Source organism: Bos grunniens, chromosome 12 (assembly GCF_055505025.1).
Source record: "Bos grunniens cultivar Pamir isolate PY7600 chromosome 12, Bosgru_T2T1.0, whole genome shotgun sequence".
In the NCBI taxonomy this organism is placed as follows: Eukaryota; Metazoa; Chordata; class Mammalia; order Artiodactyla; family Bovidae; genus Bos; species Bos grunniens.
In genome coordinates, this window is record NC_141176.1 from 4,712,427 (window position 1) to 4,740,222 (window position 27,796).

Sequence of the window (27,796 nt, forward strand, 5' to 3'; positions counted from 1 at the left end):
AACCTCTAGGTTAAAGATAAAAAGTTTCTCCGCAGTGAGGGACACCCAGAGAGGTTCACAGAGTTACATGGAGAAGAGAAGAGGGAGGAGGGAGTTAGAGGTGACCTAAATGAGATGAGGTGGAATCAAAAGAGGAGAGAGCAAGCTAGCCAGTAATCACTTCCTTATTGTGCTCCACAGTCTGCACTGCTCAGAGATGTTCATGGAGTTATACAGAGAAGAGAAGAGGAAGGAAGGAGACAAAGGTGGCCAGGAGGATAAAGGTAGGAATCAAAAGGAGAGAGACAGATACAGCCAGTGATCTGTTCCCTAAGTGTTCTCCACCATCTGGAACACACAAAGAGATTCACAAAGTTGGGTAGAGAAGAGAAGGGGGAGGGAAGAGATAGAGGCGACCTGGTGAAGCAAAAGGAGAGTCCAAAGGGGGAGAGGGCAGTCAAGACAGTAATCTCACTCCCGAGTAAAAATGAGTACTGAAGATGGGGTTCTTAAAAGTACAAAATTGATAACAAATACCAAAAAGCACAGATTGAAAAATCTAGAGTAGAGGTTAGATTTTCAAAAATACAATATTACAGAAAAGAAAAAAAAGTCACCAAAATTATAAAGAATATATATATATATATATATATATATATATATATATATATATATATAAAGTTTGCTTTTAAAATTAGGGTTGTTTTTTTTTTTTTTTTGTAAAGTAATAGTTCAGTTCAGCCACTCAGTCGTGTCCAACTCTTTGCGATCCCATGAATCACAGCACGCCAGGCCTCCCTGTCCATCACCAACTCCTGGAGTTCACCCAGACTCACGTCCATCCAGTCAGTGATGCCATCCAGCCATCTCATCCTCTGTCGTCCCCTTCTCCTCCTGCCCCCAATCCCTCCCAGCATCAGAGTCTTTTCCAATGAGTCAACTCTTCGCATGAGGTGGCCAAAGTACTGGAGTTTCAGCTTCAGCATCATTCCCTCCAAAGAAATCCCAGGGCTGATCTCCTTCAGAATGGACTGGTTAGATCTCCTTGCAGTCCAAGGGATGCTCAAGAGTCTTCTCCAACACCACAGTTCAAAAGCATCAATTCTTCAGCACTCAGGCTTCTTCACAGTCCAACTCTCACATCCATACATGACCACAGGAAAAACCAAAGCCTTGACTAGACGGACTTTGTTGGCAAAGTAATGCCTCTGCTTTTGAATATGCTATCTAGGTTGGTCATAACTTTCCTTCCAAGGAGTAAGTGTCTTTTAATTTCATGGCTGCAGTCACCATCTGCAGTGATTTTGGAGCCCCCCCAAAAATAAAGTCTGACACTGTTTCCAGCGTTTCCCCATCTATTTCCCATGATGTGATGGGACCGGATGCCATGATCTTTGTTTTCTGAATGTTGAGCTTTAAGCCAACTTTTTCACTCTCCACTTTCACTTTCATCAAGAGGCTTTTTAGTTCCTCTTCACTTTCTGCCATAAGGGTGGTAATAGGTTGTAAAAATGAAAATTAAAGGAGTAGTAGAGGACTTAGAAAAAATAAAGAATGATAGTAAAAATAGTAAATATGTATCTAGGACTTTCTCTGGTGTTGTTGTGGGCAGTGTGGGGTCAGTTCATTTCCAGATAGTTCCTTGGTCTGGCTTATATTTCTCAAGATCTATAGGCCCCTTTCTACATAGTCGGTACTAACTACAGGGTTTTAATCTATTGCACCTGTCACTTCCAAGGCGGTTCCCTCTGTTTTAGCTTCTGTTTGCTGGTCTCTTCAGTGTCTGATTTCTGCCCTGACACAAGGGGGCGGTGGTGGACACTTTTTTAGGCTCACTTGTTCAGTTGCACTGTAGGGAGGGATGCTGCAAACAAATAACACTGGGGTGTGCTCACAGTGTCTCAGCCACACTGGGCCTGCCCCCACTCACAACACGTGTGCCCTCCCTGCCCAGAAAGTACAACCCAAGTTGGGAGGGCAGAGGGGGTGGGGAGAGAACCCTCCCCGTGCCTGTGGCAAAGTGCAGGAGCCCCCACCCCCAAGCTAACCTGAGTCCAGCCCCTCTGGGGAAAAGAGGGGTACATGAACTCCCCCCTAATTCACAGGCACCTCCCTGTGGCCCGAGGCCCACACTACCCTCCAGCTGGCAGCCCTCACACGAGCCATTTTGCATAAAGTACAAGTGAAAAGGTCTGAAGGTAACATACTCCAGGTTATATACAGGGGCTCGATGGAGGGAGACTGTGCCCCACTTCCCTTCAGTCGCCCCCATCACAGGGAGGGAGCTGTCGGGGGAGGGGGTAGACAAGGGAGCAGGCCTCGTTTCGGCCCCAACTGGAAAGGACGAAATGGCTTTACTGGGGAGGAGGCAACCATCCTGCCCCCCCATTCCTGCCACCTAACATACTGTCCATGTCCTGAGGGGGGTACTGTGGGTCTGGGGTCTTCTCAGGAGCCCCTCACCTGCCTGTGGCAGCTGTGGAGGGACCAGAGGCGGGTGGTGAGGGTTGGGGGAGCCCCTCCCAGCCAGGCTGTCCAGGCCCCGGCTCTGGGGGGCTGCTCAGGCTCTATGTTGCTCTGCTGGGAACCATCCGAGGCTGGCCCTGGGCTGCATGCACCTCCCAGGCCTAAGCCAACTGTCCAGAACCCCAAGAAGTCTTAGTTAGCAAAGAAGCCTGCTTGCAGTTTGGCAGATAATGCCTCTCTGGGGCTGTGATTGTCCCATTCCGGCTCTGGCTGCCTGTCACCGGAGGGTATGGTCTGCAGCCAGCTAGCTCTGTTCAGTCCTTTGTTTGTGAGTGGACCTGATGGTGTCTTAGATTAAGGCTTTTCGAGTGGTAGCCATCCCACAGACTGGCTTACTAGCCCAAGTTAGTTCCCTCAGATTGCCCTCGGGGAATTCAGGCCTGGTCCTTACTTTAAGTAATGCAGCCTGCGCCTCCCTGCCCAGCCCCCGCTTGCTAGTGGCGGGTGCAGGCGTCTGTGCTGCTTCTCCGCTGGGGGAGTTACCATTGGGCACATAATCTGTGGGTTTTAATTATTTATTTATTTTCCCTCCCAGTTATGTTGCCCTCTGAGGCTCCAAGGCTCGCCACAGACTCGGCAGCTAAGGTGTTTCCTGGTGTTTGTAAACTTCTCTCTTTTTAAGATTCCCTTCCTGGAACGGAGCTCCATCCCTACCTCTTTTGTCTCTCTTTTTGTCTTTTATATTTTTTCCTACCTCCTTTTGAAGACAATGGGCTGCTTTTCTGGGTGCCTGATGTCCCTCTGCTGGCATTCAGAAGTTGTTTTGTGGAATTTACTCAGCATTTCAATGTTCTCTTGATGAATTTGTTGGGGAGAAAGTGGTCTCCCTGTCCTATTCCTCCGCCATCTTGGAAATTATTTTTTAAAGAAATTAGAGGAAAACTTAACATTACACAAATGTATATTTAGAGAATTTTTGATATAACATCATTAAAGCTCTGGTGTTAGGTTTTTTTTTTTTAGTATAATGTCATTAATCAATTATTTTGTGCTTTCAGTGGATAACTTTCAGTGGATAACAATGATGTTCAGTTTCAAATATTCAAGATTTATTTAGTTGCATTAATTGATACATTTTCTTTTTGAGTTTTTCACCTAATTTCTCAATGACTTCTGTAAAGAAACCACATATAATTGAATATCTATATTTTAGAATCAAGAGATAAATATGCAATAAATTCTCAAAGACTATTTCACTGGGCTGTTGTAAACTCTTTTGTTACTTATATAATCAATAATTAAACAGTGGTTCTCAAACCTAATGGCATATTAAAGTATCTGAGTACTTTTTTAAAAAATGCATATGCCCAGTAGCCATCTTATGTAAATGGACCAGGAAAATGAATGTGTGAAAACCTCTCCAGGTGTTCTCACCTGTGGCCACTAAATTATACTAAAGCCACAAGATTTGTAGTTATTCTTACTAACAGCCATTAGTCTTTACATCTCACTCATCTATATAAAAAAAAAAAAAAAGTATACCTTGTGAAATAACTAATTTATCTGTTTTTGTTATAGACTTTAAATTATCCCTCAAAAGTGGTTTCCAGAATACTTGGAAAAATAGATTTAATGGATATTGGAATAAAGAAAGATAGTGTTACATGAAGCACTCTGATTTAGTTATGATTGCCTACAAAGAAGAGTTTTGAGAGTATTGGAAGTTGCATGATAATAAAACTGAGCAAAGGGGGAAAAAAGATTGAAGAATTATCTGAGATATGTCAGTGAAATTGACAGTAGTGAAGAAAGCAATGAATGAGAAAAAAATAGGGTGAAGGAAAAAGGAAATTCCTTCTAAACAATGTATTGGGTCCATAAAGTCAAGTTGCTCAGTCGTGTCTGACTCTTTGAGACCCCATGGACTGTAGCCTACCAGGTTTATCCATCCATGGGATTTTCCAGGCAAGAATACTGGAGTGGATTGCCACTGGGTCCATATCATATCTCAAATCCTACTTTGTAAAAAGTCTTGTAGCTTTCTGTTAAGAGTACGTGGGCCCCTAAACTTCCTTTGTGTGAAGGCTGGATTCTTCTTTATTTTGTGCATTCTCTGAACAAGAATCTCATTCCAAGATTCAATCAGAATGAATACACATATAAATACTATCTCCATTGTTGTTTCATACTGTCTTTTACTTATATAATTTTAGCTAACTATAAGCATTTTAATATTTTTGAAAGCTAAACTGAATATGATATTTAATTCTATTTAATTTGTGAGGAATCAGTAATCACCTGAAAATAAAAAAAAAGTGTACATTATAAGAGATATTAAGTGTAATAAGAAAAAATAAGAAAACTAAAATATCATGTACAAAATGTGTTTGATTGTGATTCTTTATAAGCGAAAAATGCCAAGGCCATGAGCTAGTTGGCTGCAGTGTGTTTAAGTTGTGATGTGATTGTACCTTAAAGCTTTGCTTAAAATATAATTGAACAGGCAGTGGGAAAACAGGAAATTGCCTGGGTTAGGTGTTGGCTGAGGCCATCAGAGGAGGCTAAAAGTATGAAAGTTCAACAAATTACTGAATAAAAGATACTATAGATGGTAAATATCTTTCCTTGAGAAAGCAGAATAGTTGCAACTATCATATAAATGATAAGATGAAGATATTAACATAGAATATAAATGTTCTCAAATCAATGAACTCATATGACTTCAATTAAAATATTTGTATTTTCCATGACACCAAGACTCCAGAGCTTATTTCTTCATGTCAACAAAGTTTGGTAAATTTATCCTCATTAAGGAAATAAAAAAGGCCTATCCAATAAAACAAAATATCTATCCCATGAATAAAGTTCATATAAAAATAACAAAGTGAAAAAACAGTGAACTTAAAATGCAGTGATATTTCAGTATTTTTCACATATAACAAACACAGAAATTGATAGAAATATACAATGGTGGGTTCATAGAGAAAAGTGTGCAAACAGTACAGAAACATCAAGAGTCCATCCAGTGTGACCAATACATAATCTAAGAAAGCAAAATTAAATAAACTGTAGCATATAATTTTATTTTTAAATATTCAAAATATTAATAATTTCTAATGCTGTGACTGAGAGAGAAAGGCTTAGGTATTAATAATGGAGACATTTGTGTGTGTATTTAAATACCAGTCTGTATGCTGCTGCTGCTGCTAAGTCCCTTCAGTCATGTCTGACTCTGTGAGACCCCATAGACGGCAGCCCACCAGCTTTCTCTGTCCCTGGGATTCTCCAGACAAGAACACTGGAGTGGGTTGCCATTTCCTTCTCCAATGTATGAAAGTGAAAAGTGAAAGTGAAGTCACTTAGTCGTGTCTGACTCTTTGCGACCCCATGGACTGTAGCCTACCAGGCTCCTCTATCCATGGGATTTTCCAGGCAAGAGTACTGGAGTGGGTTGCCATTGCCTCTTCTGCCAGTTTGTATATTTGATGTAATTTATGATATTTTTATAAAACTAAAATTTTCACTTTTATTAATGTCACTTTTTCATGCAATAATTTATATACAAGGTTTGCTCATCTCAACATAATTTACTACCTATGTTTTCTTAAACTACTTTCTTACCTATATATTTGTAAGGATTATGATATCTTAAATCTCCTGCCCCATCCAATAAACAAACTCTTTTTAAAACCTGAATTCAGGGACGAAAATCCTCTAATGTGGAAAAGGATTTTTTTAAATACCTGGAGGAAACAAATGAGCTTCTATCAAGAATAAAGGAATCAACTGATAGGTGTCAATAGATACTGACAACAGCATTTGCCAAGAAGAACAGTTCACTCCTGAACTTCTGCTATCCTGTATACACACCATAGGCAAGTGGGTCTTGACATTCCACAGCTGATGTGAGTGACAGATGTGAGAACATAATTGGTCCTCATTCAAAATCATGAGCATGAGCTTGAAATATACACTTTAGAAGGCTCAGTTAATTTGCTAATGACTAGCTCTGCTTGATTGTTTGAACATAGTGAGCAAGAAAATTTATGGTATGTAGATCACAGAGGAAATCTAAGGTAAATTCTTTTTAATCACACACCTTGAAAAGCTGTTGCATTTATTTAAAAACTTTACATCCTGATGAGTCCAACTTTAACAAATGTGAACGTTATCCAATTCTAATAGCTTCACTAGAGTCAATCTTGGTAATATTAGAAAGTAGTTTTTTTTTTTTTTTTTTCTTTTGGTGATCTTCTCTTCACTCTACAGTCTTTTTCTATTATTTCTTACAAGTTCTGGACAGTCTTACTCCATAGTATAACAATTTGATAAATTCATCCATGAAAATCAAAGCTATGGTTTTTCCAGTAGTCATGTACGGATGTGAGAGTTTGACCACAAAGAATAATGAGTGCTAAACAATTGGCACTTTCAAACTGTGGTGTTGGAGAAGACTCTTGAGAGACCCTTGGAGAGCAAGGAGATCAAACTAGTCAATCCTAATGGAAATCAACCCTGAATATTCATTGGAAGTACTGATACTGATGCTGAAGCTCAAATACTTTGGACAACTCTTTTGTGAAGAATTGACTCATTGGAAAGGACCCTGATGCTGGGAAAAATGGAAGGCCAGAGGAGACGGGGGTGATAGAGGATGAGATGGTTAGATGGCATCACTGACTCAATGGACATGAGTTTAAGCAAACTCAAGGAGATAGTGATGGACAGAAAAACCTGGCATGCTTCAGTTCATGGGGTCATACATGACTTAGCAACTGAACAACAACAAACTCATCCACACAGGCTAAGTTATTAAGATCACCCTGTCATACTCTTACCTTCAGAAGCCATTATGTTAGGAAAAAAAAAAGTGTAGATGATTTCAACATATATGAATAATTTTCTAATTATAGAATTTAGGAATTTCAGGCCAGATATAAAGGAAATATTCTAAAACCACCCCCAAATCTCTCTTGATGCTTGTTTACTCCAACCCTGGCAAATCTCCTGTTTTCTAAATCAGTAAATAGTCATCATCACCCTTCCTGTTGTATAAGCCAGCTGTCTCAAAGTTGCCCTTGACATCTCTCAGCTATGTAAAATCCAATTCCAAGTTGTATTGGTATTTATTTCCCAAATATGACTCACCTAATTTCACTTCCATCCATATCCACTCTCTCCAACTTTGCCCAGGGTACATATTTTTCAATAGATTCCCTGAATATACACGTTCAGATGATTTACAAGAGCAAATGGACATCTTAAGCACAACTGGGAATTGTGTTTTGAAAGGGGGAAAAAAATGCAGACAGAAGATGAGCTGGTTCTTCAAATTCTGGTAATATAAAGATTTGTCAGTCTCCTTGGTGGTTGTATTCAGTGTGAGGCTGCTTTTTTTAATATGTCAAAGGGGAGAAATATTTCAGGCAATAATTTGATAAATCTAGTAAAACTGAGCTTTTTTATTTTGTGTCCGCCTAATTAAAGCATCAACTAATCTTAGTAGAGAAGTTTTTTAAAGCTAATTAAGTTTGGCTAAAGCCATCTAAGAGAATTTATGATCCACAAAGTATTAGTCTAGTAGCATGCAATTTGGTGGCATTTCTAACCGTTTTCCAAAGATCTTTTTACCCAAGTGATAAAGAAATGTTTCATTTAGTGTATTGCCCCCATCCCTGTGGCCAGCTGTAATAATCTCCAAAAATTTCGTGACCTAGTGCTGACTTTGGTTGAATAATTCATTTTAAGAATTGAAATTTGAATTGTTGGAGATTAATATTACTGAGTAAAATATTATATAACAGTATATTTTGGAATTGTGTGTGTGTGTGTTACTTTCTATTTTGATCCCCACAAGTGTGTGTTAGTCGTTCAGTCATTTCTGACTCTTTGTGACACTAGACTGTAACCCCCCAGGCTCCTCTGTCCATGGGATTCTTCAGGCAAGAAAACTGGGATGGGTTGTCATTCCCTTCTCCTGGGGATCTTCCCAACCTAGGGATTGAATCCAGGTCTCTTGCATTGCAGGCAGATTCTTTACCATCTGAGCCACCAGGGTAGTTTCATATTGATCCCCATAGCAGTTGTTTAGGTAGGTAAATTGATAGAAATTACTATAGTTACCAATTTATATGTGAAGAAATTAAGTCTTTGGGAAATTTCTTGACTTACTTTAGGTCTTAGAATATATGAGGAACATACCACTCAGAGGAAAATAAGGAGCTGAGTGAGCACACATGTGCTAACAAAACTTGATAGAGGCAATTCCTGGAGCTTAATGATTATGTAAAGGCTTTAAATAAATTCTCTGAGCTAAATAAAATACATCTCAGCATGAACAAAACAAATCAGACTAGCCTCTATTATGCTCTACAGGATGAATTTTGAAATGCTTTTCTGCATATAGTTATTTTTGTTTTGTGGGTGTGAATATGTGTGTTTATGAATGGTAGAAGTTCCAGGTCTACTTGAGCAAACTTATATTTGCTCTTCTAACTCTCTTTTAACTTCTATTTTAAATAATTTGAGAATCTGTACTAATTTTATATTATCAAATGTCTACACTTTACACATTTTGGGTCAGCAAATACCATAATCAGTTTTTTGAACATATTGAACAACAATTTGAACAACAATTCAAAGAACATAAAAGTAGGCAGAACAAGAGTAGGTTAGGGCAGCATATCTTGTGAGAGCAGATGAACTGTGGCTTTGGAGAAGACTCTTGAGAGTCCCTTGGACTGCAAGGAGATCCAACCAGTCCATCCTAAAGGAAGTCAGTCCTGAATATTCATTGGAAGGTCTGATGCTGAAGCTGAAATTCCAAAACTTTGGCCACCTGATGCGAAGAACTGACTCATTGGAAAAGACCTGATGCTGGGAAAGATTGAAGGAGGGAGGAGAAGGGACGACAGAGGATGAGATGGTTGTATGGTATCACCGACTCAATGAACATAAGTTTGGGTGGACTCTGGGAGTTGGTGATGGACAAGAAGGCCTGGCATGCTGCAGTCCATAGGATTGCAAAGAATCAGACAAGACTAAGTGACTGAACTGAAAGGATAACTATGATCAGTTGTTTTTAAAATCAGTTTAACTCGATTTGATAAAATATGTAAATTTTGTGCCAGGTTCCTTGAGGGTAAACAATGAATAAAATATAATTGATTCCTTAAGTAAATGTAATACACATGAAATACTGACATACAGTGAAATGGGCTAAACTCATTGCAGATGGTGACTGCAGCCATGAAATTAAAGGATGCTTACTTCTTGGAGGGAAAGTTATGACCAACCTAGATAGCATATTCAAAAGCAGAGACATTACTTTGCCAACAAAGGTCCGTCTAGTCAAGGCTATGGTTTTTCCAGTGGTCATGTATGGATGTGAGAGTTTGACTGTGAAGAAAGCTGAGCACTGAAGAATTTATGTTTTTGAACTGTGGTGTTGGAGAAGACTCTGGAGAGTCCCTTGGACTGCAAGGAGACCCAACCAGTCCATTCTGAAGATGATCAGCCCTGGGATTTCTTTGGAAGGACTGATGCTAAAGCTAAAACTCCAGTACATTGGTCACTTCATGCGAAGAGCTGACTCATTGGAAAAGACTCTGATGCTGGGAGGGATTGGGGGCAGGAGGAGAAGGGGATGACAGAGGATGAGATAGCTGGATGGCATCACTGACTTGATGTATGTGAGTCTGAGTGAACTCTGGGAGTTGGTGATGGACAGGGGGGCCTGGCGTGCTGCGATTCATGGGGTTGCAAAGAGTCAGACACGACTGAGCAACTGAACTGAACCGAAAGTTTAATGAAATGAAGAGAAATCAATTCTAATGGAGAAAGCAGTTAGTGGTGGAGTAGCTTTTGAATTTCACTGAAGGTTGCATTGAGAACTTTTGCAAGAAAAATAGATAAATGGATTCTAAATTAGGAAGTTGCAAGTCAATAATTATCCGGTCCCATCGCTTCATGGGAAATAGGTGGGTAAACAGTGGAAACAGTGTCAGACTTTATTTTTTTGGGCTCCAAAATCACTGCAGATGGTGACTGCAGCCATGAAATTAAAAGACGCTTACTCCTTGGAAGGAAAGTTATGACCAACCTAGATAGCATATTCAAAAGCAGAGACATTACTTTGCCAACAAAGTCCGTCTAGTCAAGGCTATGGTTTTTCCAGTGGTCATGTATGGATGTGAGCGGTTGACTGTGAAGAAGGCTGAGCACCAAAGAATTGATGCTTTTGAACTGTGGTGTTGGAGAAGACTCTTGAGAGTCCCTTGGACTGCAAGGAGATCCAACCAGTCCATTCTGAAGGAGATCAGCCCTGGGATTTCTTTGGAGGGAATGATGCTGAAGCTGAAACTCCAGTACTTTGGCCATCTCATGCGAAGAGCTGACTCATTGGAAAAGACTTTGATGCTGGGAGGGATTGGAGGCAGGAGGAGAAGGGGACGACAGAGGATGAGATGGCTGGATAGCATCACTGACTTGATGGACATGAGTCTGTGTGAACTCTGGGAGTTGGTGATGGACAGGGAGGCCTGGCGTGCTACTATTCATGGGGTTGCAGAGTCAGACACGACTGAGCGACTGAACTGAACTGACTGAAATAACATTAATTAGTTAAGTAATTACTTAAACCATAATAACATATTTATGGTTTAAATTTAGTATGTGTGGGGGAGTTTAGTAAAATATAAGACTGAAAAGAGCTGTATACAGATGATAAAGCCTTAAAGACAATGTCAAAAATTTACAATTTTTTCTCATGGTTAGGGTTCTGAGTGCATGCCAGCTCTGATTGACTGATAGTGACTGCCCAATTAATAGTACCAATCCCTGGTACTGAGAAGCATTCAGAGCATCAGGGTGAGCTTAGAGATGTGTTTGATCAGCAAAGTCATTCATAGGTAAAGGAGGGTGTCAACTGGAAACAAAAGGAGAAACGCACAATCTAAAAGTTGAGTGCTCGGTTGTATCCAACTCTTTGTGACCCCATGGACCATAGCTCAACAGGTTTCTGTGTCCATGGGATTCTGCAGGCAAGAATACTGCAATGGTTTGCCATGCCCTCCTCCAGGGGATCTTCCTGACCCAGGAATAGAACCCATTCCCTGTTTATCCTGCATCACAGGTGGATTCTTTACCACTGAGACCCCGGGGAAGTCCAAAATTGAGAGTTGTTTTATTTGGCCAACATTCTGAGGACTTCAAACTGGGGAGACTGGAGTCTTAGGTTGCTCCAAGGGACTGTTCCAAGAAGGCAAACAGAGGAGTTAGATATACAGGAGCTTTTTCAACAAAGACCAGGTAGCTGAAACATTAAAGATTACAGTTAACTAAAGAAAATCAGATATTTCTTAAGGAATTTAATATTTTTTTTTTGTATGAGAAGATGCCAGAGTCCGGCCTCAGTGAAATCATTCCCTTGATGTGTAACTCTGCTATCTATGGCCAGTATCCAGTGTTTTCTCATCCTGAGTCCCCTCAGCGTGCTGAGTTGGGAATAAATGCAATGGCTGAGGGTTTGGCAGTGGGCAGCCCATTTGTCTCCACCCTGAGTTGCCTCAAGGCTCACCATGTGATGGCTTGATGGCTGCAACGTCCTTTGTTTACTGATATGGCAGGCAGTATTTTTCATCCATAAGGGTTTGCAATGGAATTAGGCAGGAGACAAACATAAAACAAACATCCTACCACTTCCTTCAACCATGCTACATCAGATCTCCCTTCCAGGCTCTTTCTAACATCTCGATAAATCTTAGAGCTCTCCAGTAACTTTCTGTGGGGAGAGAGCAAATTGGCCAAGAGTGCATGTTCAGGGTCTCTCGCCCCACGTTTTATAAATAATGACTATGTAACAGCTGAGATCTCTGGTTCCTCTTCCTTTTCTAAAACCAGCTTGAACATCTGGAATTTCATGGTTCACGTATTGCTGAAGCCTGGCTTGGAGAATTTTGAGCATTACTTTACTAGCCTGTGAGCTGAGTTGATGGTTTTGAACTGTGGTGTTGGAGAAGACTCTTGAGAGTCCCTTGGACTGCAAGGAGATCCAACCAGTCCATTCTAAAGGAGATCAGTCTTGGATGTTCTTTGGAAGGACTGATGCTAAAGCTGAAACTCCAATACTTTGGCCACCTCATGAGAAGAGTTGACTCATTGGAAAAGACCCTGATGCTGGGAGGGATTGGGGGAAGAAGGAGAAGGGGATGACAGAGGATGAGATGGCTGGATGGCATCACTGACTGGATGGACATGAGTTTGGGTGAACTCCAGGAGTTGGTGATGGACAGGGATGCCTGGGGTGCTGCAATTCATGGGGTTGCAAAGAGTCGGACACGACTGAGCGACTGAACTGAAACTGAACTGAACAGCTGAGATAATTTGTAACACTGCACGTGTGTGTCATGAGAGATACTGGCTTGGTCACAGGCTACTTTATGTGGTACGCATATGTGTGCTCCACCTAGAAAGTGGAATTACTGCTGCCTCATGGCTATGTCTTCTGGGTCAGCTACAGGGGAGAGAATATAATGTGTCTGCTGCTACAGCGACTGCATCAGTCAGGAGAGAGTCTGTGTGATGGCTGCTGAGCCAGCCAGGAGAAAAGAAACATGTCTGCAGTTCTGATGGCTTCTCAAGTCTTCTTCCAGCCTCTTAGCTCACACTGTGCTCACACTGGGTTCAGCAAACAGTGAGGACATGTGAACAGAGAGACAACTGGAGCTGTGAGCCGGATCAATGATACACTTTCCATTATGAAAACTATAAAATTGTGCTCTAGTTCAGATTTTTTTAAACATCAAATCTAACCTGATTCACTTCAATTTCTAGCAAACAACATAATTACCTCTTTCTGTTACCTAATGGGCAAGTAGCTATGGATGGGTCTTGCCAAAATTGTTGAAACCAGGTAACTTTTCTGGCCCATAGTTTTTGGACCAGAGTAAATTGACATATTTTTGCATAAATGGATATAATATATAAATGCTAACCAAGAAAAGCCTTAACAACTTCAGTGTTAGCTTACCTAGAGAAACTTTGGCTAAATGTCTTATTTAAGTTTCATCAGCTGAGCATTTATATATATATATATATATATATATATATATATATATATGTAACTCACACTGTTTTTTTCCAACTCCTCTTCATTCACTCCCCATGTTATGTCTTATGTGGTTATCTCCCACACTAAAAGTTTCTTTAAGGACAGCAATTGTCTTTTTTTAATGTTAGATTATCAACCTCCCCACAGACACCCCCAAGTCCCAGTACTAGTAAAATGCTTTCCCTAAAATCTCTCTATAATATGTTACTTTTAGCACAAAAATGAAATCTGAAAATTTGCAAACCATCTGCAGAGGGTTTTGTTTTAGCTTCATTGCTTTTTGTCCTTGAAACATTTGAGGAATATACAGTATAACAAGTAGCTAATCATTATTAAATTGATGGGTATTCATTATAATCATTTTAATGTAGACATTACATGGTACTCTACATGCATGACCTTGTAAGTTAACTTCATTTTGTGGCCTTAAAATAATTACCAGAGAAACACTTTGGTATACACAAATTTCAACTCCTTTCCCATCAATTATACCCTTAATTGTAAAGATCCAAAAGGGAGATTGTAGTGGCTAAAACAGAGCCAATTTCTGGCACTTGTAACCTTCACTTAGCTAGGTTGTCTATAATCTTGAAGAATTCCTCAAAAGGTAGCAGACCTCTCCTTTAACTTAATCTATTTAATTGTCTAAATATCACTTGCCAAATATGGATAATTGTACTAAGGTTCTCAAATGCTATGGAGTGTTAGAAATGAACTCTTACTTTAGAACATTAACTTTCTTCTGCTATCTAATCATTTTCTTTTTTAAAAGAATACTTTTTAACTTACAGAAAATTTTGTATTGCAAATATCACTATTCAAAAACTAAAAAAAAATCATAAGATAATTGGCTAAAAGCAGACACTAAGCCTCTTAAATTAAAAAAAAATGCCTACAATAATAATGAGAACTCATATTATTCTATGCTTATTTTGTGCTGGGCATTTTAAGTACATGAGATGTGCTGTCTCATTAAATCCTCTAATAATCCTCTAACAAACTAATAATAAAGATTCTGTAATTCTCCCCATTTTACAGGTGTAATAATTCTTTGTAGCTCAGCACTTTAACAAAAATAATTGAGTTGATAAGCAATAGAATTGAACTATCAGTCTAGGTGGTCAAAAATAGACTTCTAAATTGCTATAAACAGACCTTTAATTTGTTATAAAGAAAAATAAGCATGTTGCTGGAAAATTATGCTTGGATTTACATTAGAATTAAGAGAAATGAATCTCACATGTGCTTTTTTTTTTTTTTAGCAAATGTTGTTTGTTATGTACAAACATATTATAATTACACATTGAAATAACATTGACCACAACATTTGTTACTCATTATTGACCTAGGGTGGTTCTTACTGTTGAATCAGAGATCATGGCCTTCCTTCTATAGGCCCCACTGGGCTCTTGTATTAATTCCATCAACATGGGAATTCAAGCTTCACAGGATCAGAGCACCCAGCCTTAAGTATGACTTTTCGCAGTGGTATGTTGCTGTGGCTACTTGCTAGAGAGTTGACTAGCTTGAAATTTGGCCATTACAGATTGTGGAACCTGGGATAGCACCTTTAAATTTCAAATAGCAGTAAAAGCCTGGGATTGGTGTATTAAACATCTTCATGTGTCCTCCGCTATATTATCATCCTGCAATTCAGTTCAGTTCAGTCTCTCAGTCGTGTCCGACTCTTTGCAACCCCATGAATCACAGCACGCCAGGCCTCCCTGTCCATCACCAACTCCCAGAGTTCACTCAGACTAACGGCCATCGAGTCAGTGATGCCATCCAGCCATCTCATCCTCTGTCGTCCCCTTCTCCTCCTGCCCCCAATCCCTCCCAGCATCAGAGTCTTTTCCAATGAGTCAACTCTTTGCATGAGGTGGCCAAAGTACTGGAGTTTCAGCTTTAGCATCAGTCCTTCCAAAGAAATCCCAGGGCTGATCTCCTTCAGAATGGACTGGTTGGATCTCCTTGCAGTCCAAGGGACTCTCAAGAGTCTTCTCCAACACCACAGTTCAAAAGCATCAATTCTTCGGCACTCAGCTTTCTTCACAGTCAAACTCTCACATCCATACATAACCACTGGAAAAACCATAGCCTTGACTAGACGGACCTTTGTTGGCAAAGTAATGCCTCTGCTTTTGAATATGCTATCTAGGTTGGTCATAACTTTCCTTCCAAGGATTAAGTGTCTTAATTTCATGGCTGCAGTCACGATCTGCAGTGATTTTGGAGCCCCAAAAAATAAAGTCTGACACTGTTTCCACTGTTTCCCCATTTATTTCCCATGAAGTGATGGGACCGGATGCCATGATCTTCGTTTTCTGAATGTTGAGCTTTAAGCCAACTTTTTCACTCTCCACTTTCACTTTCATCAAGAGGCTTTTGAGTTCCTCTTCACTTTCTGCCATAAGGGTGGTGTCATCTGCATATCTGAGGTTATTGATATTTCTCCCGGCAATCTTGATTCCAGCTTGTGCTTCTTCCAGCCCAGCATTTCTCATGATGTACTCTGCATATAAGTTAAATAAGCAGGGTGACAATATATAGCCTTGAGGTACTCCTTTTCCTATTTGGAACCAGTCTGTTGTTCCATGTCCAGTTCTAACTGTTGCTTCCTGATCTGCATACAGATTTCTCAAGAGGCAGGTCAGGTGGTCTGGTATTCCCATCTCTTTCAGAATTTTCCACAGTTTATTGTGATCCACACAGTCAAAGGCTTTGGCACAGTCAATAAAGCAGAAATAGATGTTTTTCTGGAACTCTTTTGATTTACTGAGTCTTTTTTTCTCTTCTTTATGATTATGCCTGTTCTGTTTTGCCTTCCTTACCACCTACAACTCTAGTTCATTTCTTCTCTCCCCATCATCTATGTATTCTCTATTTCTCTCCTCCACATCTATTATATACCAACAGTACTTATTACTTCAATAAATGAAAATAGTGGGACATAGCTTGTTCCATCTCTAGAAAAAGAGCTAAGTGTATATTTTAATAAATGCATCTCTTCCCCTTAATTGCTAAAATTCCATGAAACATTAGTCTTTGCAGTAGGAGTATAATCTTAAAATTACTCTGTGATAACTAAATAGTCATAATATTTCCAAAAATACTCGACACAAAATATTTTACAGTTATTTGTGTTATATGGTCAAAATCTTAAATGAATTCTAAAAGAATGCATACAAAAGATGCTAATATTGGTGTGATACTCTGTGTATGAGATACAGTTGTCTAATGCTGCATAAAAAAATCACAGCACTTTATTTTAAAAATATATTTTTAAAATTATTTTAAAAAATAATTTTTCATAGGTTCAGCAAGTCAGCAATTCTGACAGGGCAAGTAGGGCCTACTTGTTTGTCCTCCACGATGTTCAAGGTTTAGCTGGTTGATGTGAAGATTGGGAGCTGTACTCATTTGAAAGTTGGTTCACTCAACATCTGGTGGCCTATACTTACTGATGAGAGATCTCAGGTCTTCCCTACACAAACCTAACGGGCTCCTCGCTGTGGTGGGAGCCCTCTCTGAGCTTCTTCTTCACATGCATGCTACAAGAAGGTCTTGTAGGTCTTCTTGGAACTGGTCAGTTTCAGTTTCTTCAGCACTAGTGGTTGGGACTTAGAATTTGATTGCTGTGATGTTGAATAGTTTTCCCTGGAAATGGTTTGCCCCGGAAATGAACTTCTCCACAGGGAGTGTGAACATCCTGAAGTTTCACCAGCCTCAGAAGACACACAGCACTGGCTCCACCATCCCCTATGGTTGAGGCAGTCACAAGTCTTATCCATGTTCAAAAGGAGGGTAAAGAGAGTCCTTCTGTTGATGGGAAGTGCAAGGTTCTGGAGGGGCAGGTGAGACCAAAAATATCTCTATGTCATTTTTTTTTTTTAATACAATCTGTTTTCTGTTCTCCATTTTATATACAAACTATATACAACAAGTTGTTAACAGTGGTTTATTCTCTATATGGAGATGAATTTGAGCAAGCCCCGGGAGTTGTTGATGGACAGGGAGGCCTGGGGTACTGCAGTCCATGGGGTCTCAAAGAGTCAGACATGACTGAGTGACTGAACTGATTCTATTTATGGGAATTATGATTCAATTTCATTCTTTGTATTTTTTATTACACACGTCAAGTACTTTTTCAGAGATAATGAACAAGTATTACCTTTGTTAGAGAAAAAAGAGAAAATGAAGATGCCCCCTTGTATTCTTTAGGCTACAGGAAAAGAAAAAAACAAGAAAACAAAGCTTAGGATCCCGGATGAAGTCCTTACAACATTCCATTTCACTTTCATTGCTTCCTCTTTTGCCTTTATCTGGTGCTGTTGCTTGAGTAAACCTAGATTCCTTTGTAACCACTTGCCCATACGTTTCCACAGCATCTAAAGTGCACGTTACACTTGCTTGCCTCTGCATCCATCTCCAGGGAAGGGCGTGAGGAACAGTATTAAACAGACAAGCCAGCCCTTGATAAAGCCTATCTAGGCATTACAGGAAAAAAAAAAAAAAAGTAGACATTACTGAGAATAAATACATGAAAAAAATCAGATATATATTTTAAGCTATCTTTCCTTTATTCTTACTTAATTTCACTTTCAGACTTGGGATTTGTTTCTTTCAGAAATTGTTATGCCCTTAAAATTAGTGATGTCCATGCGAAGAGTCATCTCTTGTGTTGTTGGAAGAGGGTGCTTTCTGTGACCAGTGTGTTCTCTTGGCAGAGCTCTGCTATCCTTTGCCCTGCTCCAGTCTGTACTCCAAGGCCAAACTTGCCTGTTACTCCAGGCATCTCCCGACTTCCTACTTTTGCATTCCAGACCCCAATGAGAAAAAAGACATCTTTTTTTGATCCTAGTTATGGAAGATCTTGTAGGTCTTCATAGAACTGGTCAATTTCAGTTTCTTCAGCATTAGTGGTGGGGCATCACAGACTTGGATTACTGTGATGTGGAATGGTTTGCCTTGGAAATGAACAGAGATCATTCTGTCATCTTTGAGACTGCTCTCCAGTACTGTATTTTGGACCTTTTTGTTGACTATGAAGGCCATTCCACTTCTTCTAAGGGATTCTTGCCTTAGGAAAGTCAGTGATTATGCTTGTGACAAATAAGTTTCAAAGATGCAGTGTATCTCCCAATTTCTTTCTAGCTTGAAATTGATAATCTGATGATAAGAATGGCTCCAATTGATAGTATCTATATAGTGCTTTCCAGTTTGAAAAAAAAATTATATAGATATGCAATTGTGTTCAACAAACTTCCCTATTCATAGTGTAGAGTACTATTTTTTTGTCTTCAGAGACTCTGTCTTCAGAAACAGGCTTTAAAAGATTTGCTCAGGTTACAAGTAAAAGAACAATGAAGGCAGTCTACTTTCTTTCATGGTGCTAAAGGAGAAGGGATTATTTTAGATCTAAATTGACATTTTCTCTTTCTTCAAGACATAATAACTAGTGGTAAAGGCATAGAAGGTAGCATGTTTGGATATTATAGACATTTAATTCCAGGAATAAACACTTGAGAGTGTTCCTTATGGTATGTGTTATCAATGTGAAAAGGTCTTAGTTTTCCAGTCCTCTGCTTGAGTCAGTACTCAGAAAATGTGGAGTATGGATGCTTGTAACTATGTAACTGTTGCTTTCTCATACTCTTCCCTTTGGTACAAGGCAAAATAGCCTTTGCAGGGAAGGTTGACTCAGGTGATTACTGCTGGTGGAAACCCAAAGGTTGCAGTTGAACTACTGGCAGAGAGGGTGGTACTCTTGGATTGCTGATTAACCATAGTTATTATTAGGGTAGCTACTGCTTTAAAACTATTTCTAAGCTTCCCAGTTATTTTCAGGTTCCCTGTTCCCCTTCCCCTGCCCACTTGATTGGTTTTAAATTGCAACTGTTGACTACAGCTTTCTATAGCACTTACTCATGACTGCTCCAGCTTTCCACTTTCTCTTTCCATTCAAACAGCTAAATTGGAAGTGTATAGTGCTTGATTTATATTTAGATGTATTTTTTAAATGAAGAGTTAAAAGTTAAAAGTCTGCACAGCTGCAGGAAACATTATTGAAAGTCCTTTAAAACTATTATGTAGACTCACTCAAATGGCTGCTACAAATGCACATTAAAAAATTGGCCTTTTAGCTGTTAGTATTTCATTGGAGTTTGTACTATTTTCCTTTGCTATTGTCAGTATTTAATGGTAATCATTTAGTATCATAAAGCTAGGCATATTTCTTTATCTAACTATAATAATGGCACCTATGAAAAAATAAGTGAGGAAGGAAGGACATTTAAAAACATGGTAGAGGACTGAGATTAAGGATTGCATCAAAATTAGTTTGCAACAATATTGGAACAAACTGACTTAAACTACAAGTATGCTTATCATTCTAAAAAAGTAGAAATCTACGTTGAGTGCAGGATTCAGGATTAGTAGACATAGTGTCTCAGGGATGACCTAGTTTGTTTCAGTCTTTTAACACTGTCACCTTCAACATCAGCTTCCTGCAGGTCTGGTTCTCTCTGTGAAGGTGAAAACCTTTTTGGTATTTGCAAAGCTGCTGGGCTGCTTGTTTCCTTTCACATATTCAACAGGAGAGAAGGGAGTAAGATCAAGGACTGGGAGTAGGGGAAAGAGGGAAAGGTAGAAAAAGGGAGTTAGAGGAAGAGAGAGGAAAAAGAAAGTATGGAAGAAGGGAGGCAAGGAGGGTGGGATGGAGGGAGCACAGACAAGTTGGGATACAGGACAAGAGGGATCCTTTCACAAATCTGATAGACTGATTTCTCAAGGAGGGCATTGGTAATCATGTACAGACTGCCTCAGTGTAAGACTCTAACGCATATTGATGAGAATCATGCAAACCAAGACTGGAGTAGAGCATAACATCAGGACCTTTCCTGGAGCTGCACACTATCAGTATCCTCTGAGTCTCTTGGGGCGGGGGGCACTGGAGGAAATTGGGTCCCCTTAACAAGTTTAGATTCTTTCAAAAACAAAAACAAAAAACAGGGCAATCAATATTGCCTGCATGCCACAAATATTGCTATGGTGGTACCATATCAATATCAGTATAGATATTGCTATGGGTAAGCAGGATTAGAAATCAGGCAATGGACTTAGTCACATACAAAAGGACATAACCATTTTTTAAATACCCAGCTCCTGAATAATTTAGGAATATCTCACTAGAAACAATTCAACTAATTATTATAAAATAAGATATATTAAAATCACTAGCTTATTTAACATATATGCAGAGTACATCATGAGAAACGCTGGGTTGGATGAAGCACAAACTGGAGTCAAGATTGCCAGGAGAATACCAATAACCTCAGATATGCAGATGCCACCACCCTTATGGCAGAAAGCAAAGAAAAACTAAAGAGCATCTTGATGAAAGAGGAGAGTGAAAACATTGGCATAAAACTCAACATTCAGAAAACTAAGATCATGGCATCTGGTCCCATCACTTTATGGAAAATAGATGGGAAAACAGTGGAAACAGTAACAGACTTTATTTTTGGGGACTCCAAAATCACCGCAGATGGTGACTGCAGCCATGGAATTAAAAGATGTTTGCTCCTTGGAAGGAAAGTTATGACCAACCTAGACAGCATATTAAAAAGCAGACACATTATTTTGCCAACAAAGACCCATCTAGTCAAAGCTATGGTTTTTCCAGTAGTCCTGTATGGATGTGAGAGTTGAATGATAAAGAAGGCTGAGTGCCGAAGAATTGATGATTTTGAACTGTGGTGTTGGAGATGACTCTTGAGAGTCCCTTGGACAACGAAGAGATCCAACCAGTCCATCCTACAGGAAATCAGTCCTGAGTAGTCATTGGGAGGACTGATGCTGAAGCTGAAACTCCAATAATTTGGCCACCCAATGTGAAGAACTGGCTCACTTGAAAAGATCCTGATGCTGGGAAGGATTGAAGGCAGAAGGAGAAGGGGATGACAGGAGATGAGATGATTGGATGAAATCACCTACTCAGTGGAGTTTGGGTAAACTTTGGGAGTTGGTGATGGATGGGGAGGCCTGACGTGCTGCAGTCCATGGGTTGCAAAGGGTCGGACGTGACTGAGTAACTGAACTGAAAGTCACTAACACAAACACTTATTTATTTTTTTCTTTTATTTGAAAAACTTGGACTGCTATAATTTATTACTTACTTTCATTGAAAAAGAATATAAGAACATTTCCTTTTCCTCTAGGAAGGATTGCAGCATTCTTAGTTATTTCCTCTTTCCATTATATGAATATAGTTTCAATATTACCATGATAATTATGACACTAATGTATTATTCAGTTAATTTGCACTTGATAAATTCCTACATCAGAGTATAATATTGGGTATTCAGAAATTATAAAAATAATACAGAAAAGGATTTAGTCCTAAACTGTTTATGGTGTAATCAGAGATAAGATGTACATAAATAATTCTGGTGCAAGGTAGAAAAATCAGTGCAGAGAAGTGTAGATAGAAGGTAATGAGCTTCTTTCCCTTTAAAATGGCAATAATTTCCTGGGGGAATAGGACAAAATTGCAAAATCTATAACTCTCAATAACTTTATTTGCCTCTTCATTTTTCCCTTTAATCAGTTCATTTTTAAAGGCAGTTAATTCTTGAATAATGTCAGTTGCCATAGATGTGTAAATTATAATGATCTGTTGTCTATGTGTATGGATGTGTGTTCTTGTGCAAATGTCTGTGGCATGTGTATTACTTCTGTTATATTTCTGTGAGTGTTGTGTGTATGTGAGTGTGTGAACCAGTGTGTGGATAACTTGGAGATAGAAGTCTGTATTGTTCAACTGATGTGCTTGTTATGAGCCTCCTAGACTCTGTTAATGACATGGATCAGTGAAGCAGGCCCTTTTTTTGTTTGCAAATTACTAGTTGTCATATGGTTCCTCTTCCCCTACAAGGATTGCTTTCCTAAATAAATGCATAGTAATGAAAAGGAGAATATTCAACAATAATAAATCATCTTTATAGAAGAAATTTTGTGGCCTTTGTGTTCTTCATTCCTGAGGAATAGAAATATGATTAACATTTCCAGCTGAACCAGCATACAGTGTTAGGAGTGCTTAGATTATTAGCTTCTGAAAAATTTTGTAGAAAACACATTGGAAGACACTGCAATACTCTTTTGCAGTGATATTTGTGGTTTAGTAACAAAATATACAGTTTAAATGTCACTGAAGGAAAAATTATAATGTCATTATAATATTTTACATTCTCTAAATACTCAATTTTTCTTTTATATATTAAAGAGTACTTTCAGAGTAGTTTTAAGCTAAAAGCAAAAATGAGATGATACAGCAATTTCTTAAACATTCTCTGATTCTAAACACATGTAGCCCACTCCCTCTATCAATGTCCCTCACCAGAGTTGTACAGTTGTTACAATTATTGAACTTACACTGGCACAGTGTGATCAACCAAAATCTGTAGTTCATATTTGGGTTCATGCTTGGAAATACATTCTATAGGTGTGGACAAACATAGTTACAAGAATCCGTCATTATAGTCTCACACAGAGTATTTTCACTGCCTTAACAATCTTCTGGGCCCCACCTATTCATTCTTTAACCTACATCAACCTCTGGCAACCACTGCACAGTTTATTTTCTCCATAGACTTGCCTTTCCCAGAATGCTATATGGTAGAATTCATACAGTGTGTAACTTTTTCAGATTGGCTTATTTAACTTACTGATATGCACTTAAGTCCCTCCCATGTCTTTTCATGGCTTGATGGCTCATCTCTTTTTAGTGCTGAATACTATTCCATTGTCTAGATAGACAATAGTTCATTTATCCATTCATTTGCTGAAGGGCATCTTGGTTGCGTCTAAGTTTTGGCAATTATGAATAAAGCTGCTATAAACATCCATATGCAGGTTTTTGTGTGGACATAAGTTCTGAGCTATTTTAGGTAAATGCTGAGATGTGTAAATGCTGGATCGTATGGTAAGAGTATATTTAGTTTTGTAAGAATTTTCCTTCAAACTGTCTTCACAAGTGACTGTATAATCTTGCATTCCCATCAGCACTGAGTGAGACTGTCTGTGGCTCCACATCCTCCCCCTCACTGCTCTCAGGGCTCCAAACTTTGGCCGATTTGGTAGATATATAGTGAGATTGCATTGCTATTCCCCTAAGGACATATAATGTGAAACATCTTTGTATATGTTTATTTGCCATCTGTTATCTTTGGTGAGGAGTCAATTAAGCACTTTGGCTCATTTTTAGATTTTTCTCTTATTTTTGAGCTCTGTGAGTTCTTTGTCTATTTTCAGTAATAGTTAGCTATTAGATGTTTTTAAAAAATATTTTCTCCCAGTCTGTGGCTTGTCTCTTATTCTCTTGATGCTTTCTTTTGCAGAGCACAGTTTCTAATTTAAAGGAACTATGGTTTATCATTGTTTTCCTTCATAGATCATGACTTTGGTGCTGTATCTAAATAGTCATGTCCAAGGTCAGGTAGGCTTTTTCTATGCTCTCTTGGAGCTTTATAGTATTGGTTTGCATTTAGGTCTAGCATTCATTCTGAGTTAATTATTGGGAAGGGTATACACTCTGTGTCTAGATTCTTCTTCTTCTTTTTTGGTATCTGAGTGTTCAGTTATTTCAGCACCATTTGTTGAAAGACTATTTTCATTCCATTGTATTGCTTTTGTTCCTTTGTCAAATATCAGTTGACTATATTTGTTATTGCTGCTATTGTTCAGTCATGTCTAACTCTTTGTGACCTCATGGACTGCAGCACAGAAAACCTCCCTGTGTCTCTCCTGACTTTTGACCAAGTTCATGTCCATTGAATTGGTGATACCATCCAGCCATCTCATCCTCTGATGTCATCTTCTCCTTTTACCCTCAATCTTTCCCAGCATCAGGGACTTTTCCAATGAGTCAGCTGTTCACATCAGATGATCAAAATACTGGAGCTTCAACTTCAGCATCAGTCTTTGCAACAAATGTTCAGGGTTGATTTCCCTTAAATTTGACTGGTTTGATCTTGCTGTCCAAGGGACTCTCCGGAATCTTCTCCAGCACCACAATTTGAAGGTATCAATTTTATTTATATGGCTCTATTTCCAGATTCTGCATTTTATGCCATTGATCTATCTATCTGTTCTTTGGCCAATAACACACTCTCTTGCTTACTGTTGGTTTATTACTTGTTAAATATAGTTTTTCACCTCTTGATCAGTACATAAGCTCCTATCAAGTAATTCCTGAAGACTGGTGAATGTGGAATATTACATAGAGTCATCTAGAGAAGTAGCCAAAATGCTAAAATTCATAATGCAATGAGTCGCCACTTTAGTTTCAATATTGTAGTCTGTTTAATTATAAACTGTGAGGCATCATGCATTTAAATGTAAGTTTGATGACTTTTATAAACACATACTACATGTTTAATACCCTAATCATGATATGGAAAGTTCCCTCATGTCTTTTGCAGGCAGTCTACACACCCTTACCCATGACGCAGGTAACTATTGACATGATTTCTATCACTATGGATTTGTTTTGAGTGTTGCAGATTTTCAATACATGGAATCATACAGTATTTATATTTTTGTCTGACTTCTTTCACTCAGCATATTTTTTCAAGTATTCATCTGTGATTAGGTATTTATCAGTAGTTTGCTCTTTATTTTGGTGACTACTATACTCTTTGAATTAAGATAATAAAAGGTTTTTATCAATAAACAATGGACATTATTTTGTTTTCAATTTTTTATTCACAAATAAAGCTCCTATGAGCATTCCTGGTACTGGCACCTTACCCAGGAATGAAACTGCTAGGCTATATTGTATACTTAAATTTATAAGAAATGATTTAATTATTTTCAGAAATGGTTATTTTATTTTATAATGTCAGTTTTATTTTTTAATCCATTCTAGTGGTCTTGACATTGAATCATACTACTGTTTTCATTGGCACTCCCTGATGGCTAATGATGCTGATTGTCTTCATGGGTATGTTGGTTATTTGTACATATTTTTTTTTGTCTTGGTGAAATATTGGTTCTTGGCTTTCTCATGATTCTTTTATCTCAAGTTGATTTATGTCTGTCCTCAGTCCAATAAAAGAACTTCTCAGTGTGTTTACATAAATACTGCTTTCATTATTTAAACAAATGTATACACTAATGGCTCAGATGATAAAGAATCTGCCCACAAAGCAGGATACCCCAGTTCAGTCCCTGGGTTGGGAAGATCCCCTGGAGAAGAGCATGGCAACCAATTCCAGTATTCTTGCCTAGAGTATTCCATGGACAGAAGAGCCTGGTGGGCTACAGTCCATGGGTTGAAAAGAGTCAGACATAACTGAGTAACTAACACTTTCACTTTCACATAAAATGTATGCATATATTGCATGTATATGTACTCAAGTATTCATCTTCATACGTGGTTCATAACCTGAGCAATACTGAAGAGTCAGTATAATTAAATAAAACTACTTGTTTCTTTGGGTGTAGTCTACAGTGTCCTAAACTGTAAACCTTGAAAAGAAAGGCACCTAGGAGAACATGCTATTAAATTTACTCATTCAACTGCTGAGATCACTGAGAATTGGATACAATAAGACTTGCCCCAAATCACACAGTATTAGCAGAACCAAAACTGTAAGTAATTTTGTAATGTGAACTGCTAGGTTCTATAATCAATGCATTGGTGTTTTGCTATTAAACATCATTTATAGTTTGCTTATTAATCATGTATATTAACTTCTGTCCCTATGACCAAAAGTTTCCAGATGTCAGGAATGGGCTTTTCACACTTTTTTTCCCCATGTTTTCATGAAACAGAATTAATCCCAGACACAGAAAAAGCACTCAGAGACAGAAAATGAGGATAATGGAATTTATGATCCTTCAAATAATGCATATTTCCCACATCATTCTTTCCCCTATTTGTTTCATATTCACACTGAAGGTGAAAAAAGTATATATCACAGCTTTATTACATATACTACCTTTTAATATATGTGAACACAGTTAAAAAAAGAGAGAGAGAGGAAAAAAGAAAAAGCACTCAGTAAAAACTTGAGCATTGGTTGTTGGATGCACATGAGAGCAAGCTGGCAAAGTCTTTCAGAATGATCAGTAGCAGCTGCAGTGCCTGCAGCAGAGGAGGACTCTTGCAGGAAGTCCTACCGCCAACCTGAGGCTACTTCCGCATTAGAGGTGGCTTCACTGGGGTCAGAATTGTGTCATGTGTTTAATCTCTCCTGCTTTTGTTTAGTGACAACCTTACTTAATTTCTAAGAGTATTATCCCTTCCACCAATATTTAAAATTTGTCCTCAGCTGTTCATCTTCCAAAGTGCACCCAAGTGTTGACTCAGGGATTTCCAGTAGCTGGATAGGGCTTTGCGCTCTTCCAGTCCCACAAAGACAACCTCTAGAGAAGAGTAAGTGAATGCAAACCTGTATCTCTTGTAGTATCCTCTAATGACCTCTTGAACCATGTACTGCAAGTGGAGATGGATATACTTTATTTGAGGAGGAAACATTTTGCATCCCAATTATTTATTTGTCTTTGTATTCTGGATGAGATTTAATTTTCTCAGTTGCATTTGACATTGTCTTTGACATCTTCATCAACTTCACATTCGCAGTCCCAATTCTAATGAGTCAAAAATGGTGAAATGCATGAAGGATAAGCTGGTTTTTATTTTACTCACACTTTTATTATTTATGTATTTATGGCTTATATTTGTTCTGATTTATTATTTCAGTAGCTGAAAGTCCTCAGGCTTCACCAGCCCATGGGTACAAATAAGGTCAATTTAATAAGATATCACTTTCGCATAAGTCCTTACCTATGGAAAGACAATATCTCAGATTCATATTTAGGGTTCTTTTTTGCTTGAAATGTCTGTATGTGTTTTCTCCCAGTTTCTTCTGTGTTATTGATTTCTGTCCTGTTGATCACTCTAGGCTCTCTTTTATGCTTGTTCTGCCAGGGTGCACTGTCACAGGTGATGCTGTGAAATACAATTTATATTTTATGGCAAGACACAAAAAATTTCAACAAAAAAATTCTTCTCTACCCTTTGAGCTCCTCTTTTCCTGCACTCTGCACTGAGTATCTGCATTATGCATTGACCAAACCTCTCCCAATACTTGCTCAACCATAAAGAACAACATTCTCCCAGCATCTTGACAACTCCTGGGAATTCCCTGGTCCAGTGGTTAGGACTTGGTGCCCTCA